We start from the raw sequence: 17,998 nt of genomic DNA, 5'->3' as shown, positions 1-17,998 counted from the left end.
CTATTGTGATGTTGCACAAAATACTGGGCTAGCTTACACAATGGATCCACAGTTCATTGACAAGAGCTCACTCGTGAAACAAGGTTCCCTCACATCTCATTGAAGGAAGGTGGTTGTAGCCCATCAATGAGGCTGTTCAAGGAAAGGCTGGACAAGCACATGGTAGGCATGTCATGAGCAGAACAGGCTGAAGCAGGGGGTCAGACTAGATGGCCTTGGAGATCCCTTCTAGAAACTCACTATGTTTCTCTGTTTCACTTCACACCTCCCTGCAGCCCCCTGCTCCAGATTGCTGGAAATTCTTCTGGAAAAAGGAAAGGGAGTGCAGGAGCTGAAGGGGAGAAGGCAGAAAGTTCTTGTAATTCTTCTGTGCTTTCTTTTTCTTATAAATGTATTGATACATTGTGAAAGGAGGGGAAAGGACATGTACAACATCAAATTTACTATGAAGTCATTTCAAGTAATTCTAATTCACCACTTATAATGGATTTAGAAGAAAAAGCAAGCATGGCAGAACTGCTGTTGGTTTTTTATGTGACCCTGAAATGTTGTGAGAGGTTCATCATGTAACCAATATAGTGCTGATGACAAACTAAGTGTAATGGCTTCAGGATTGGAAAGTTTAATTTCATTCTTAGACTAGGTTTAGCAGGTGTGGAGGGGAGGCACATAACAGTGTATCTTTCTAGCCAATCAGCCTCTGCCTAACCTTATCAAGTCCTAACAAGACATTTGATTTGCAAGCACTGATTGGGCCCTTTTAATCTGTTAACTTAAAAGATGACCTAATGGGGAAGACTTTGTCCAAAGGTAGCTCTTCATTTTATCTTAAACACTTCATTTTGGTAGAACATTTTTTCCCTAATTTTTGGGCTCTAATTTTTGGCAATCCTAAAATCAACACCAAATATTGCAATGTTAACTAGCAGTCATCATCATACAACTTTTAAAATAGCATAATGCATAGTTAGATATCTTTCTCAGAACCAGACAAAATTCCTAATCAAGGTATTGCCCAACTATGGATTTAGGGGTTTTATTTTCCATAGATTAGCCCAACTAATTTGGTTTTTGGCTGATTGTTTTTTAAATTACCAGAGTGATCAATCCTCAGGTTTTCCTCTGCATCCAGATGTTGGAACAGTCTTCAGGTTGTAGCTCTAAGAACATTTAAAAAGGAGTAAGACTCCAATCTAAATACACATAACAGGGAGTAAGTCCCATTGAATGCAGTAAAAATTACCTCTGAGTAAACATTTATAGCCTTACATAGTAAGTTTGCTGTGATCCTGAGCATGTTCCCCCATTCACAGATTGCTCTGTACCCCCACTCCACATTATTTCTTAAAGTACCTCAGCTACCTTTTCCTACCCCAAAGGCCTCTGAGCCTCCTGCCCACCCCCACAGTCAAGGTACATGATAATAGTTAAAACCAGTCAGCTTCCTTTGGTTCATGAGGAAGAATATCCTATAAGTGCCTCTTTCTTTCCCTGGCAGTGACATTATAGTGAATGATTTTGTTGCTTTTTCATGACTTCCAAAATCAGCAATTTGAGGCAACTGATTCAGGCTCTAAAATGTGGGTGTGATTTTTTTAAAGCACTATTCGTGAAAAGGGATGTATGGACAGGGGAGGAGATGGCATCTGATTTAAACACACGCATGCAGGTTCCTTGAAAGAAGGTTCAAGGAAGTCAGCAAGAGAGGAACCACCTCTGGGCCAAAAACCAGCTAGTCCAAAAGGATCAAATGCAGGGATCCTGTACATTAATTTCAACAAACACCATTTTCTCCAGGTACATGAAAAACTGCATCTTTAAAAAAATAGTTTTCTGTATAGTGGATTTCTACCTACAGCTTATTATGCCACAGTAAATGTATGTATGTTTAAAGTAACACAAGGGATTATGGCTTTTGAATACAATAGAACAAGAAATCCACATCCTGGGACATCTAATCTTTTTTCTTTAGCCTACTGCAAATCCTTGAAGCCAAGGAGAACCCACCAAAATCAGGCCACGTGAATCATGCAACAATCAGGTGTACCCCAGAGAAATGATTGCAGAGCCAAGGAACACTAAAGCAAGCCAGAGCAAGCCATACATGAATACATTATTTTGCTCCAAACTCTCATGTTGTATTCATTTAAAGCCCCTTTTCCCTGCAGAGTCAGGGACACTGGAAAAAACAGAGACAGTGCTACCTTTAGCAATGTTGGTTTCTGGATTTAAGGAAGATAGTGAGCAGATTGTGGGAACAGTCTCCTGTCTGGTTTAAAAGGCTGATTCCATCATGCTACATTCCCCATAGGTCTGCTAAGAGAGTGAGTCCTAAGGTCTCCCAGAAATTGCAATACAACTGCCCTTCTATTAGGGTAGATGATGGCAATGTTGGCAGTTCTAAAGGTGGCAAGCCTCATTCCCTGGCGGGCATGCTTCCAGCACTGACCACAACTCAGAGTCACTGATCCTTTACTATTTTACTAGTTTTGGAGCAGAACTATGTCATTAAATTGAACTGAAAACAAATTCCTCTGGGTCCCAGCCCTGTAGTATTTATCATCACCCTGGCCTAAGGCAGTAAATTAGCATGCTGTGAGGACAGAACGAGATACAGTTTCTCAAAAGTGCATGCTTCTGTTCTATAGTGCCTTCCACTGGCTGAACACAGTCCCATTTAGCAGACATGGAACAGGAATTGGCCTGAAGAACCAATGCCTTAAAGTCATGGTTGTTCGATGTCCTTCCACCTGAAGGTTGAATTCCATTTTAGAGTTATGGGATGGAGGGGCATCCCAGCAGTGCAGGGTAAAAACAAAATAGAAAAAATGCTAAAAGTGTAGGGGGAAGGAAAATTATAAGGGAGGTCTAGTCTCTTACAAGAGACTGCTATGAGACCACTATGAAGCCAATATTCATTACAGTTGTGTTTGCCCCTTATAGGAGCATCTATTCTTAGAGGCCCATTGATTCTCCTAGATAGCTTGGCAGCCTTTGATATCATTGATCGCAATGATCTTCTGCACTGCCTTGAATGACCAATAATTGGATATACCACTTTGTGCTGGTTACATGCATACTTGTCAAAGGTGGTAGCTTGCCAAAGGTTTCAGTCTTGTCCTCCACACTGTTAAATATTTACATGAAGCCATGTGGAGAGGCTGTTGTCATTGTGTTGAGGGCACCCAGTTATTTTCTGTTGCAAAAAAAAAGCCAATATATGGTGGAGGGATTTGTTGATTGTGGTTTGATTGCTTTACAAAATGGACTTTTGTAGAAATCATGTTATATATGAGATTTAAAGAAAAGACAGTGTAAGAGCAATAAGCAGTAGGGTATAATCTCCTCCTTTTTTTATATTGGTGATATTTTCGTAATACCATTTGGTGATATTTTGTCATTCAGCTTTTATTCTGCCATTACATTAATCCATGCCTGTGAGATCTCTTGGTTGGTCTCTTTGCTGTAAAGCATAGGATCACAGAATAGTACAGTTGGAAGGGTCCAGGAAGGCCATCAGGTCCAACCCTTGCTGTTTCAGGTCACCAGTTTATACCATCCTACTCAAATGACTACCCAGTTTTGCCTTGAATGTCTCTAGTGTGGGAGAACCCACGATCTCTCTAGGCAGCTGGTTCCTTCGTCATACTGCACTGATGGTGAGGAAAATTACAGGTGAGATATCCTGAAATTTTTTGAACACTCAAAGAATGACAGTTAAAGAAAAGCAACCTGCCTTTCTTTTATGATTCTGGGATGGAGTTCATTGGGCCCTGGAGTTTTGAACATGCTTATTCCATCTAGATATTCCTTGACCATTTGTCTGTCAATCTTGGGCTGCCAACTCTCACTTCCAGCTTGAACTTCCTCTCAGTTGTGTATTTTCTTATGGGAGAAGACTGAGGGGATGTAGGAATTGAGCACCTCTGTCTTTTTCTTGTCATCTGTTATCACTCTGCCATCCCCGTTAAGTAGCTGAACAGCTTTCTCTTTCACGTGTCTTCTGTTTTGGATGCATCTAGGCTTTCTGGTTGTTCTTAGCATCTCAGTTCATTTCCTGCTTTAGCTTTCCTGATGCTGTCCCTGCAATTCCTTGCTATTTGTTTATACTCTTCCTTTGTGGCCTGGCCCTGCTTCCATTCCTGTACATGCTCTTTTATTCTTTCAGGCTGTCATTTAATTTTTTGTGCAGCCATGTGGGCTTCCTTTGCTCTCTTCTATACTTTTTTCTTGAAGGCATTGTTCGTAGTTGTGCTTCAAGAATTCAAACCCCACTTGAACACCTTTCCCCTTAAGGGTGTGTTGCCATGGCACTTCACTTATCATTTTTCTGAGTTTGTTAAAGTTGGCTTTCTTGAAGTGCAGGTTGCTTGTTTGGCTCCAGTTACCTTTGTAACTTTGTCTCCTTTATATTTGAGAATTCAAGTATCGCATGGCCACTTTCCCCCAGAGTCCCCCTGGTTGTTATTTTGTCCACCAGGCCATTCCTGTTAGTATTAAATTGAGGATAGCTGATCCTCGTGTTCCTTCCTCTACCTTGTGCTGGAGAAAGTTGCCAGCAGTGCATGCCAGGAATCTCTTGGAGGAGTCATGTTTGGCAGAAATTGTCTCCCAGCATATATCAGGGAAATTGAAGTCCCCCATGATGACAACATAATTCTTCTTGGAAAAGCTGGCAAGTTGCTTTTTGAAGGTTACATCCTTGTCCTCTTTTTGACTGGGTGGTCGGTAATAGATGCCAACAGATATGTTTTTTCATATTTCTGGCTCCCATTAAATTAAGCCAGATGCTTTCGATGGAGCTACTAAGTTCCTCTTCTTGTATTTTGGTGCAGATATATATATATAGTGCTACTCCACCTCCCTTTTTGTCCTTTCTATTTTTCTTAAACAGATCGTAGCCATAAATTGTAGAGTTCCAGTCATGTAAGTCATCCCACCAAGTTTCAGTTATTCCTATAAGATCATAATTGCCCTCATGTACTATGAGCTCAAGTTTGTGTTGTTTGTTTCCCATACTCTGGGCATTGGTGTAGAGACATCAAAGTTCTTTCTGGCTGTGCCCTGGTTTTCTTCCTACATTTTTGGGAAGACTGGTGTTGGGCCCTGCTTGAGGTTTTTTCTCTGTTGAAATATATAAGTCCTTGCCAGGTGATGGTATGCCATGCTGCACATCTCCCTCCCCTATATGTCTCAGTTTAAAGCTCTCCTGATGAACTTTTTCATGTAGTGGCCAAACATCTGCTTCCTGTTCTTTGTGAGGTACAGGCCATCATCTGCCAACCTTAGCTTGTAGTCCCAGAATCCAGATCTCTCTCTAAGGCACCACCATTGTAGCCAGTCATTAACTTGAAGAACTTTTCTTTCCCTAATAGTTTTCTTCTATGTACTGGTAGGATTGAGAAGACTATCTGGGCCCCAGTGTTTTTTTATTTTCCTCTCTAGATTTGCAAAGTCTGATGTTGTATCAGTGAAGCTTCTAATGGCAGTGTTGTGAGTTCCCACATGGAAGAGAAGGAAGGGGTGTTTGTCAGTGGGTTGTATGAGTTCTGTGAACTTGTTAGTTGTATCTTTAAACTTGTTGCCAGGAAGACAGCATACTTGGTGATTCTCTGGGTCATCACAACATGCATATTTTTCTACCTTGCACAACAAGGAATCTCCCACAATTATCACTCTTCTCCTTTTGTTGTTGCAAACTTTGGTATCTTTTTCCTTATTTGATTGACCTTTTGTCACTTTTTCAGAGGTACTCAGTCTGTCATGTAGCTCTTTCACAGTAGGTTTCTCACACATCTCTTTCTCAGGTGAGTCGAAGCAGTTCGAGAGTTCCACTGCTTCCACTGGTGCAGAGGGTCTTCTAGTTCTTCTGCATCTAACTGTCAACTGTTGCATGTGTAGGCCATTTTGCTCTCAGGTAAGAAAGCAAACAATGCACAGTTGTTGCAGGCCACCACCACTGTGGAGTCTCCTTGGTCCATTGTTCTTGCAACCTTACTGATTCTCTGTTGGGGGACTGTTGTGACAACTGGTGCCTTCTCCTGTCTTCACTAAAGGTTAGCAACATGGTCTTACTAGTAAATGGGAGTGTGTTACAAGTAGGAAAACAAGTGTGCATGTGTGTGTGGGGATTAAGGTAAAATAAAGAAGATAAAGGGGTTAGGGACCTCCCCCTTGACTTTCCCCACCAAATTCCTGTTTGCTCTCCCTGTTTGCTCACTCCCTGGGAGCTGGGCTGCTTGTATCTCTAGACGAGCTGGGGCAGCTTGCAATGATTTGCTCAGCTCTGCTAGGAGTCAGGAACCAGACTGAATCACCCACCCACACAACTGCTGCTAGCTGATCAAACCAATCCCATTCAGTTTAACCAATTAAAGCAAATCATTTGTCAATATTCCACTGGAAAGTAATACAGAAATTGCACTTTGTGCAAATATGTAGCTCTCTACTTGCAAGGCCGACCCTGATACCACAAGCATACTAGCAGCATGACTTCTTTTGAAGAGCTGCTTTCTAGCAATTTGTGAGAAATCCACTTTAGGAGTGGGATTTCCTCAGCTCTTCAGACTGTAGCCTGCTTTTTCTCTGCCCTAAATCCTGCTTATGCCAAACTTTTGCATGTGTGTCCAGCAGGAAATGAGTTGAAGCAAAGCCACGAGCCCAGCTTGTGCACATGATGCCTACACACCCATTGTGCAAGCAGAGTTCTGCTTCTACACACATGACTTCCGGGTATTGAGAACTTTGCATACCTTGTACAAAGAACTGTATACTTTGCACAAAGAAGCCACTTTCATTAACAAGCATTCATAGACTTGATCTTGGCTTGGCTCACTTCCTGACCAGAGCTGAGTGCAGGAAAGAAGTCTGGTAGGTACAAGAGAGATTCTAGAGAGATATTCACATCCCCAACGCTAACCCTATTACTTTCATAGCCAGGATTTCTGCAGACCTAAAGTGTTTTCTCCCTAGAATTCTTTCATCCCTGAATTCTTTACCAGTTAATAGAGTGGTCACTGCCTTTAGACTTAGTTCAGTTTGAACTCTCTGTTGGCACTGCTTTTTTAAGAGAACCTCTGATCAAATTTATTGCTTTGTGAATGAGATAGCTGCTCTGTGATATTATCTGATGCTTGTTGCATGACTTGGGTCTTCAAGTATTTTATAAAACACAGATGAAATCATATTTTAGCTTAGAAGTCAGCAACTGGCACCTTCTGAAATATTTTGCCTGGTTCCCAGTTGTCAATGCAGAAACTAGCATCTATAGCAATTGACCAAGTTTTTCTAGTGAGAGGAAAAGTGTGTTCTCTCTGTATAATATTCTTTGAATTAATCTTAATTTTCATTTTGTTTGTTTCCCCTCCCATTGTTCACAACTGTAAAAATAATGAGCAAAAATGTAAGTTCAAGTGTAAATCCCATTGTTATATACAAATATTATAAAATATACAACTCATAACAAGTGTAACCATTCATCTTCATTTAACAACCACACTAAAATTTTATATGTATTGGTTCTTTAATTGCATGATTATCATTTCGTTATTAGTGGACATTAGAAGCAATTAATTTTACTTAGGCATTTTTGCATTGATTTGTTCACAGTTTTTAATTGTTCAGTCTGACTCAGTTTGAAAGCATAACAATGTCAAATGTAAAATCTCAAGCTCATATGACATTGTTGTTTTAAATCTCTTTTTATTGTCAAACATTTGTAGAAATAGCAATCTTGTGATGTGCTGAATATATCTTGATAAATGTATATTATCAAATACATTTAGATGGTTGCATTTTATTAATTTTATTTTTGTGCAGAGATTTGAATTGTATAATTGTGGCATTTATATAAAACCATTAACTTTTCAGTCTTAGCTGTTCTTGATTAATGCTCTTCAAACTCATGGCACAGTTTGGAGCAGGACATAGTATTCTATTAAAGCTGTAATGGATGTTCCTCATACACATCTAAAAGGCTTGACATTATCAAAGATGCAGCAAATAGGTTGCAAAAAAAAAAAAAAAAGAATTTATGCAAGTTGGTTTCATTGCTCTATGCATTAATTGCCTATGGGCCAAATTGTTCATGATAAACAATTGTGTGATTTTTCTTTTTTTCTAAGTAAAAACGAACCAAAAATCAAAACCAAGCCTAGCATTCATGGGTTGTAGCAGAGAAGCAATGTGAAAATGGGCTAATTAACCTATTCATTTCTTGCTTCTTTGTTTGCTTGCTTAAAATATTTCCCTTGCTGCTTTTCTTCCTATGAAGAGGGGAAGCAGGGTCCTAGCTTGGAGGAACAATTTTGAACTAATGGCAAGAAAGCGCCCTGGTGAAGCAGACTCCCCTTTTCTTTTCTAACCCACTTCCCATTTCAGTCTCCCATAGTTGCTTTTTAGTCTGAAACAAGCATTTAACTGATACCAGAGTGCAGGACATGGAATAATCAAATCAAGCTGTGACAACCTAGATTCAGACTAGATATCAGGAAAAGCTTCCTTACTGCCAGAGCAATACAACAGTGGAATCAGCTGCCTAGAGAGGTGGTGGGCTCTCCCACACTAGAGACATTCAAGGCAAAACTGGACAGCCATCTGAATGGGATTGTGTAATGTGGTGTCCTGCAGCAGCAGGAAGTTGGACTTGATGGCCTTCATGGCCTCTTCCAAGTCTACTATTTTGTGATTCTACCTGCAGGTTTTTATATTTATTGTAGTTCTTACAAACAGAAGAAACTACAATGTTGTGCTTTTCCTCCATTCATGCTAGGGATAGCAATACCAGAGATAGTCAGTGGGATGCTTTAAGCTGTACCAATCATAAGCTATAATTCTATTATTGTTTTAATAAGTTAAAGTGTTAGGATGATGTCAAACAAAGCCCTGTACAGGAATACTGGCAGTATTTTATATGTATATGAGAAAGATTAAATGTCTGTGCTTTATTTTAGGACACTGATAAATTCATTTTTATAATGAAAATGGCTATATGCGGCCTACAGAAACTTCTCGTGATCTTTCTCTGTCAGGTCAAGTGATGGTATGAGAACAAGTTAGTGTGATCAATTGGATAACTATTGCTGCTGGAGACAGGTTTTAAGATTGCTGTTTAGCAGTGAATATCTACTGGTGATCTTGGGAAAATTCATTTATGGCCTTGATTCTGTATCTGTGAAACGGAATTGAGTTTGCAATCCTGTTCACATTACTTATGACTTACTTCTCTGTAGATGTGCTTAGGATACTGTCTATACTTGAATTTATTTACTAGATCTAGAATCACATGGGCAGGCTGCATGTAGATGCACACTCTGAGTCATCATTACAATAAGCATATGTGTGTTCACACTGCTATGAAAATTCACATTCCATGGCTTTGACTGGATGTTCTTGTATGAGACTATAACTGGACTAGGACCATGCCTGGATATCTTATTCTATTTTTGATGGATTTTAAAGATGTACTATCCGTAAGATTTACTACTACTACTACTACATTGCATTTAGACCAAATTCTGGATTAAAGACATAGCTGAATAACTTGAGGGGTTGACTAAGTTTATGCCAACATGCTTCTGCCTGTAATACTTAAGTTACACACTTGGGGTAGTGACACTAGAGAATATGCTACACTACAGCAATATGTACTAGATACATGATGTTATACTAAACTGAATTATACTTTGGCTGTTGAAGTTGTAAATAAATGTTTGGGAATTCATCAGTAACCAAAAAAGAAAGAGAAAGAAACAGTTTGAAATATGAGAACTGTGTTCATACCCTCATGCTACAGGACAGAAAATCATTCGGAGTGCAATCCTATGCATGTTTGAACAGAAAAACATCCTACAACTCCTAAAGCACCTCAGCCAGTTTGACTGGCAAGGGAATGCTAGAAATTGTAAAACTTTTTTCTGTCCAAACATGTATAGGTTAGCAGCATACATTGCTTTTGCCTAAATTCTGTTTTAGGATGACAATGTTCTTGTTGTATGTCAATAAAAAGAGCAGACATCTGAAAGCTTTCAGCCTTTAAAGATCATAATTTTATAGAGGTGGGATGTAAGAAACTGCATTAAGCCTTTCAGATTATTTACCTACAATCATAATAAATGGATGCCTCTAAAGTGAAAATGTACCACTGCTAAAGATAGATATTTCATAAAATAGCCATGTTTATTAAAGAAGCATGGGCATAAGAAAATGCATCATCTACAGGTGCTGATTTGAAGGCAAGGAATTATATCCAATGGTGTCCACTGCTCCACACTGCACACACTCCAGAACTTATTTGTAAGGTTAGAAGACCCTCTAGAACATATTTGGAGGAGTTGGGTATGAGAGAAAGTGGAGCAGGGGAAGTTCCATTATGCAAATGCATGTTTGCTTACAGGAGATTGGAAGGAACCCAAGTTCTTCCCTCTACTTTATCTGTTTTCTTTTCTCCTAACTAGGTCAATTGATTTTATATATTTACATACTGCTTTTCCAGTTCCTAATACATAATAAAATAATAAAACATACATTAAAACTTCAAATAAAAGATCTAGGAGAGCAACCCTAAGATCTCTGAGAGAGTGTCCCGGGAACCATAGGATTGCTTTAAAAAGTAAACTTTTTGGGGGACTGTGCTGTAAACTTGCAAGGAAAGGAAAAGAGTCCCTGCAGATTTTACTCTGCTAGCCTCCATACTCTTGCATGGAGAAGTCAGAAATCTGGCCCCGGTCCTTGCAACTTCACAGCCAGCATGGAGAGGACCACACTCCTAGGTTGGAAAAGAGAACTTGGAAGAGGAGGGAATGGTGCACAAGTTAGTGAGAAGAAGAGACCAAAGAAACCAAGATCCAAGTTATCTTGAGCTTCCTCCAGCCTTCTTCTCTTCCAAGATGATCTTGCCAGGCAAACTGAAAAGTGGGTCTATTGGAAATCACCAAACACCAAGGTCAGCAAGGTAAATTTCACTTCTGCTGCCCCTCTTGTCCTGTCAATAGGAATTTGAGGAGCTTCAAGTCTGGAAATTTCTAAGCAACAAGAGGGGAATTCTATCAATTGTGCCCTAAAATTACAAAATAGCTCCTAAGAAAAATGAGAGCCAATAAAATAATACAGCAATAGGACAAATGTCAAATAGATCTATAGCCATTCTAAAAAGTCATAAGTGAGGTAACAGTTATCCCCACACGAAGATAATTCTACAGCCTCAAAGCCAATGCAAAAAGGCCCTGCTTCTCACCATATATGTTCTCTTTTAGGTAGTAAAGAGAAGTAATGCAGTAGGGCCTGTCTGAAAAGTAAGCAAAGGTTTCTAATGAGAAAGCCCTTACTTTACTATGTGGGTACTCACAGCCAGCCAGTTCAGTTGACACAATCCTGGGTGAACCATTACTCTAGTTGATCCTAAAGATTACAAAATTATTGGAAAGCATAGGGAACAGCCATAGCTCAGTGGTATGGCACATGTTTTGCATTCAAAAGTCTCACATTCAGTCCCTGGTATTGTCAGGTAAGGCTGGTTTCCTCTCTGGAATCTGCTAAAGAGTTGCTGCTGGTCAACATAGAATCTATACTATAGATGATACAGAGTATATGCAGTTCCCTTTGTTCCTAGGCAACCTGCAAAGGCACCCTGGATTTCCAAGAGCAAGGCAATTCCAAGAATACTTCTAGGTCATCTATTTGACAACAAGCTTTCATGCACTAGTTTAAATCTGAGACAGCACTCCCAGAAATGCTTTGTAATATTTAACATAACCAAAATGTTGTATTATCTCACAGCAGTGTTATTTAAATATTAAACAGTATCAGTGGTAACAACAAGCATTTTGGAATTCTACATGCCATGTCCCAGCAGGATAAACTTCTACCCCAGTAAACTCACAGTGTTATTTAGGATGAGAAGGGAGAAAATCATTGGAGAGCTTGTCCAAACACCCAAACCAGTTGTGAAGAGGTTTTAGGTCAGAATAAGGAGGGAATCATAATTGTAGCCCTTCATGAATCCTTCAAAATGTGAAAAGGTTTAAAGATCCCAATGTAGATCCCCTGTGTCATGTCTGTTTCACTCGTGTGCGGTACAATGTTTACACATATACCAAAAGCAACCTGGCTTACTTGGTTAGAATTTCAAGTGTTTGAGGGTCTCAGTGGCATGCAGTCATATTTTATGTTCTTCATCATGGCCTTTGTGCATCACACATTATGGGTGCTGTGCCTGCACAGTGCCTGTTGCCGGGAAGATTAAACAGCTTTAATGGTTTTGGTGGGAACTCTGCACCCTCCCCACCAATAGTATATAGAGGCGGAGTGGCCCCCATTTCCCCAGTCTTCTTACGACTGCCACTCGCTATGCCTCGAGCCTTTCGCTTGCCTCTCGTAGCTATATTCAAAAGTTTTACTGTTATTCTCTTGACTTTACATCTTCACTCTCTTTAACTCCTTTATCCAAGTTATAACCCTTCCATTCCATCCCCATTTGAAAAGGTTTTCCTCCATTTTCCCTTTCTACTTCTCAAATATATATATATTTTAAAACCCTTGTATCATAATTCTTGTTAAATTCTTCTGTCATTCGCTGTCTCCTATCTCTCTCTTCTTCGATGGCTCAGCAGGTGGCTTTCCACAAGTGTTCCCAGTGCGGGGCTAAAATGTCCCCCACTGATCCTCATGACCTGTGCCTTCTATGCTTGGGAGAAGGTCACAGGACTAATAAGTGTGGCCATTGCCTTTACCAGGCAGGCCTGCAAGAACCGGGAAAGCCATCTGTGGAAAATGCTGTGGGACCAGGCTTTGGTCGTTACGAAGAAGGTCTCGGCGGAGACCTCTGCAGAAGGTCATCCATTGGATAGTGGTACGACTTCCAAGGAGGCAAAGCACTCCTCTCTTTCTCCTTACTGTAAGCAGAAGAAGAGGAAGTATGTTGGGTCCGACGAGTCCTCTGCGTCAAAAAGACCTAAAAAGGGCAAGCCCAACAAGGTGGAACACAGGCACAAGAAGCATGCTAAGGTGCCTTGCGCAGAATCGGTGTTTACTCCACCCTCGGTACCGATTGGTGCTTCGATCCTATTGAACCTAACATTCAATCAGTCATCCAGGTGACTCCACCAGGGTCTCCACCGCAGATTGTCATCTTGGCTCCATCCACTCCTGACCCTGTGGCTAGAAGGTCAATGTTGGATGGCAAAATTTGTATTTTTTGTATTTTTAATTTTAATTTAATGTTTACATTTTTATTTATATTATAATTATTTTAACTTAGTGTTGTAAGCCGCCCCGAGGCTTCGGCGAATGGGGCGGCATAAAAATGTTTTAATAAATAAATAAAATAAATAAAAAAATCTGGGAGTCTCTGCCTTGGTCTCATACTGACCTGCCACCGGCTTGTTCCCCAACATCAATGCCTACATCTCCAGGGGGATCTCCGAGGGCTCCCCAACACCCAGCATCCCTCCAACAACAGGCCCCAGTTCAGCCTTCAAAATACTGGGTTCCTCTACCATACAGGGGGTTTGATCCATGGGACAATTATCCTCCCTACGGCTACTACCTGAGGTCTTTGATCTATCCTCATCATTCCACCTGCCATCCGGTGTCGAGTCGACTTCTGCAGCTACTCTTTCCCGACCCCCACCTTCTGCCAGGTTGTCATTGAGTCATCTGTACCACTCCAATTCTGATTTGGATGACTCTGTGCAGGCATCCACATCACCAGATGCTGTGATCTCCACACAAGGTCCGGGGATGATGAAGTCGTTGGAGATTGATGTCCAACATCGCATCGATTCCTACCAAAATAATATATACAACATCATCAGAAGGGAGGACGCATCCTCCATCGTTCTACCATTTATCACAACCCTTCAGCAGGCGATGATGGATACGTGGCAGCTCCCCAGTCAGCTGCACCCGACGTCTGGGCGACTTGAGTCAATGTATAAGGTTTGGGAACAGGATATCCCATTCCTTCGTAAGCATCCCAAGCCAAATTTGATTGTTATCGAGTCTTCCCAGGATTGGGAAAACAAAGAGCACTCGACGCTGAAAGACAAGAAGGGCAAAAAGATTGACATGATATTTCATCGTATCAATGCTGCTATGTGACTTGGGCTGCGTATCTGCAATTACAAAGCTACCATGGTGAGATACCAATACTTCCTCATACAGAAGCTCGAGTCCCTCACCTCTACTCTCCTGAAGCAGCAGAGGGACCTTGCCCGCATGTTCACCCATGAGGTTATGCAGCTCTCCATCCAACAACTTAATACAGTGCAACATCATGTTGATTGAGACTCTAGGGCTCTTATCGGTGCCATTGCCCTTCGTCGCCACGCCTGGTTACGCTCAGGTAACCTACCCGACGAGACCAAGCAGCACGTGAAAAACATGCCTTTTGATGGCTCTGGGATTTTCCATTTGAAAATGGATGACAAGCTGGAGAATATTCAGAAGGCTCATCTCACAGCTCGCCGTATGGAGACACCCTCTCAGAATTGACATAAGTGGCCGATGCCTCGCTCCCAGTACTGGTACCAACCTTACCCTCAGTATGTTGGACGCCAGCAATTCCAACCACGTCAGCAAAGGCACTGGAGGCAGAATGAACCTCAGTACCAACAGGCTTGTCGCCATCCTGACACCGACAAGTGCCAGCGTTGACGGGATGCGTGAACCTCTCCTTGATCCTCTAACTTACCCTTCCCTCTTCCTTTTGGGGATCGGCTGCAAGGCCGACTTCCCATTTGGAAGTCCATCACATCTGATAAGTGGGTACTTTCCATCATAGAGCACTGATACAAAATCCAATTTGATACTGTGTCTCTGCCAGGAACAATCCGGTATATGGCTACATCTCCGATCCTTCGGGATGAAGTTTCCCAGCTACTTCGTAAAGGAGCAATCTGAAAGCTGCACCGCTCTGAAGGACTGTACGGTTTCTACTCCAGGTACTTTACAGTACCCAAGAGGGATGGTGGTCTACACCCAATATTGGACTTACGTGGCATCAACAAATACATCAAACCCAAAAAATTCTGAATGACCACACTCCACAATATCCTTCCGTTGCTCAGGAAAGAGGATTGGTTTGCATCCTTGGACTTAAAGGATGCTTGTTTCCATATAAGCATCCATCCCGCTCACAGCCATCTCCAGTTCACTGTTGGTACCCACATATTTGAATACAATGTGGTCCCTTTCAGTCTCACTACTGCTCCAAGAGTTTTCACCAAGTGTATGTCTCCCATATGTGCCCATTTTAGGCTTCAGGGTATTCATATTTACCCTTACCTTGATGACTGGCTTATTGTCTCCTCTTCCAAAGAGGGCTTTCTAGCCTCCATCGATACAACCTGCTCCCTCCTTGACTGACTTGGACTTTACATTAATGTTGAAAAATCATGCCTCGTTCCTTCTCAGGTCATCAACTTCATCAGAGCTCACCTCGATTTGCTATGCACCCGAGCCTTTCTTCCTCGCGACCAAAAAGATAGGCTACTTATGTCTATCCAACAGATCATGACTCAACGGACCGTTCCAGTGCTATCGATACAGAAGCTTCTCGGACATATGGCATCTATGGTTTTGGCGGTGCCAAACAGCAGATTGAGGATGAGACCTTTCCAACTTTGGTTCAACTGCCTTTTCCATCCACAATGTGACCAACCACACCGTCTACTTCAGCCACCTGCCTTAGTTCTTCACACCCTGTCTTGGTGGATGATAGATACCAACCTTTCTTCTGGGTTTCCATTCCATCCACCACAGCCAACCCTGACTCTTTGTATCAACACTTCCCTGATGGGTTGGGGAGCCCACTGCTCAACCTTCCAGATGCAAGGCCACTAGACCACCAGACACATCAACTATCTGGAACTGCTGGTGGTCTTCAAAGCCCTTCGGTTCTTCGAGAATATCCTTCAGGACCATACCGTGCAGATTGCATCGGACAACATTGTGAGTGTGTTCTATATAAACAAGCAAGCTGGTATAAAGTCAGCTCCCTTGGCTCATCCCGCTCTCCGCCTGTGGGACTGGTGCATTGTGCGCAGGATCACTCCCCCAGCTGTTCATCTCACAATGAAGGGACCGACAATGAAGAAGCCAACTCTCTCAGCAGACACATGTCAATGACTCATGAGTGGGAATTTGCCAACAAGTTTGTCAACACCTTTTTCGCCTCTGGGGACTGCTGGACATAGACTTGTTTGTGACTCACAACAACTCTGTCTGCATTGCTCCTGAGTGGACATCAGCCCGGGTTTGACTGGGGATGCACTAATGATTCCTTGGACAAACAGATTCTTTTACACCTTTCTGCTGATACTGTTGATAATAAGGAAGTGTTCTTATGATCAGCCAAGAGGATGCTCACGGGGTCCTCATAACTCCTTGGTGGCCTTGACAGTCGTGTTTCCCTACTCTTCTTTGACTTTCCAACAACAACTTTCTTCGCCTTCCTCGGGTTCCACATCTGCTTACTCAACAGCATGGGACCATTCAACATCCAGATCTACACTCTCTCAACCTTACAGCCTGGCTCGTTCACTGACTGTTTTTCCCCCGTCAGTACCGAAAACTTCATCAGATCTGACACAAACAACCTCTCTGACGCTTTTGGCTCTGGCCTCTTGGCAGAGCAGCAGAGGCACAGGCTGGGAGAGAGTGCTGAGTGGCCAGGGGACTGGCGAAGGCAAGGTAGAAGCTGGGCAGGGAGCAGAGGATCAAGAGCAGCAGAAAGGAAGGGGGTGGGGCCAGAGAGGCTAGAGCAGCCAGGAGGAAACAGACAAGCGGGGCCACCGGCCTGAGGGACTGATAAGGCCACGCTCAGCCGTTGGTGTTGTCCCTTGTCTGCGTTCCTTAGCTGCGGCCTGGGCTGTCTGGAGACTCCCTTCCCTGAGACACAGTGGTTTGATTGTTTGTTTGTTTGTTTTGTTTGTGCTATGCTGTGCTTTGCTTTGTTTTTCTTCCAATTTAAATTTAAGTTTATTTTATCCTTGTGGGTTTTTGTGTGGGAGTACTGGGCGAGTGAGAGGGACTGCAGGACTAACAAGGCAGGGGACCAAGGTAAGGTCTCGGAAGGGATACCGATGGCAGACCAGGAGATGGCCTTGGCAGGAGTCATGGGTGTTGCTGTCCGCTGTGAGAGCTGCGACATGTTCACCCTTCTCCCCCAAGAGAGGCAGGGATACACTTGCCCTCGGTGCAAGATGGTGACCCTCCTGGAAGAGGAGGTGAGGTGCCTGAGGGCTGAGAGAGCTCTCCAGGCCCCCCTCCCGGAACAGTCCCCCTCTGAACAGAGGGTTGAGGGAGAGACCACTGGAGGAGCAGCTGCGGAGACATGGAGGTATGTCACCTACAGGAGGAGGAGGCCAGCACAGCCTCCTCCTTCTCCTGGCACCAAACTGGAGCTGGGAAACAGGTTCTCTCCACTTGGGGAGGCTGGGGCTGATGAGGCCTCAGGTGACCAGCAGGACCCCCAGCCTGGGACATCAGACGGCAAGGGGGCCACTGCGGGAGAGGCAAGGGCCAGGGCACGGCCACCCACCAGCACCAGGAAGGTATGGCGGTGGGTGATTTTTGTTGGGGACTCCCTGCTGAGGGGCTCTGAGGTGGCAGTGTGCCGCCCCAACCTGGAGACAAAGGAGGTTTGCTGCCTGCTGGGCACATGCATCCGGCATGTGAAGGACGGAGTGGAGCATCTTGTTCGCTCAGGGGGTCAACAGCCGCTCCTGGTGATCCATGTGGGCACAAACGATGTGGCCAGGCAGGGTGTGATTGGGACCACCAGGGACTTTGAGGCCCTGGGGAAGAAACTCAGGAAGCTGAAGGCCCAAGTGGCCTTCTCGTCAATCTTACCTGTCCGGGGATTTGGGCCAGGAAGGGACAGGAGGGCCTCCGAGGTGAACGACTGGCTTAGGGTGTGGTGCCAGAAGGAACGCTTCGGGTTCCTCGACCACGGCACTTGTTTTCTTGCCAATGGACTTCTGGCAAGGGACGGGTTACA

At 43.0% G+C, this 17,998-nt stretch overlaps 1 protein-coding gene across 1 annotated transcript in view; it reads left to right on the top strand.

Moving 5' to 3' along the window:
• SGIP1 (SH3GL interacting endocytic adaptor 1) overlaps nt 1-17,998 on the top strand; it is a 176,223-nt gene that overhangs the window by 125,147 nt on the left and 33,078 nt on the right. The gene's annotated exons all lie outside the window — the stretch shown is intronic.

The sequence above is a fragment of the Varanus komodoensis genome, unplaced genomic scaffold (assembly GCF_004798865.1).
Source record: "Varanus komodoensis strain SLA01 unplaced genomic scaffold, ASM479886v1 scaffold1, whole genome shotgun sequence".
Taxonomy (NCBI): domain Eukaryota; kingdom Metazoa; phylum Chordata; class Lepidosauria; order Squamata; family Varanidae; genus Varanus; species Varanus komodoensis.
The sequence above is the reverse complement of the archived record's forward strand: the minus strand, read 5'-3'. Positions and strand labels throughout refer to the sequence as shown.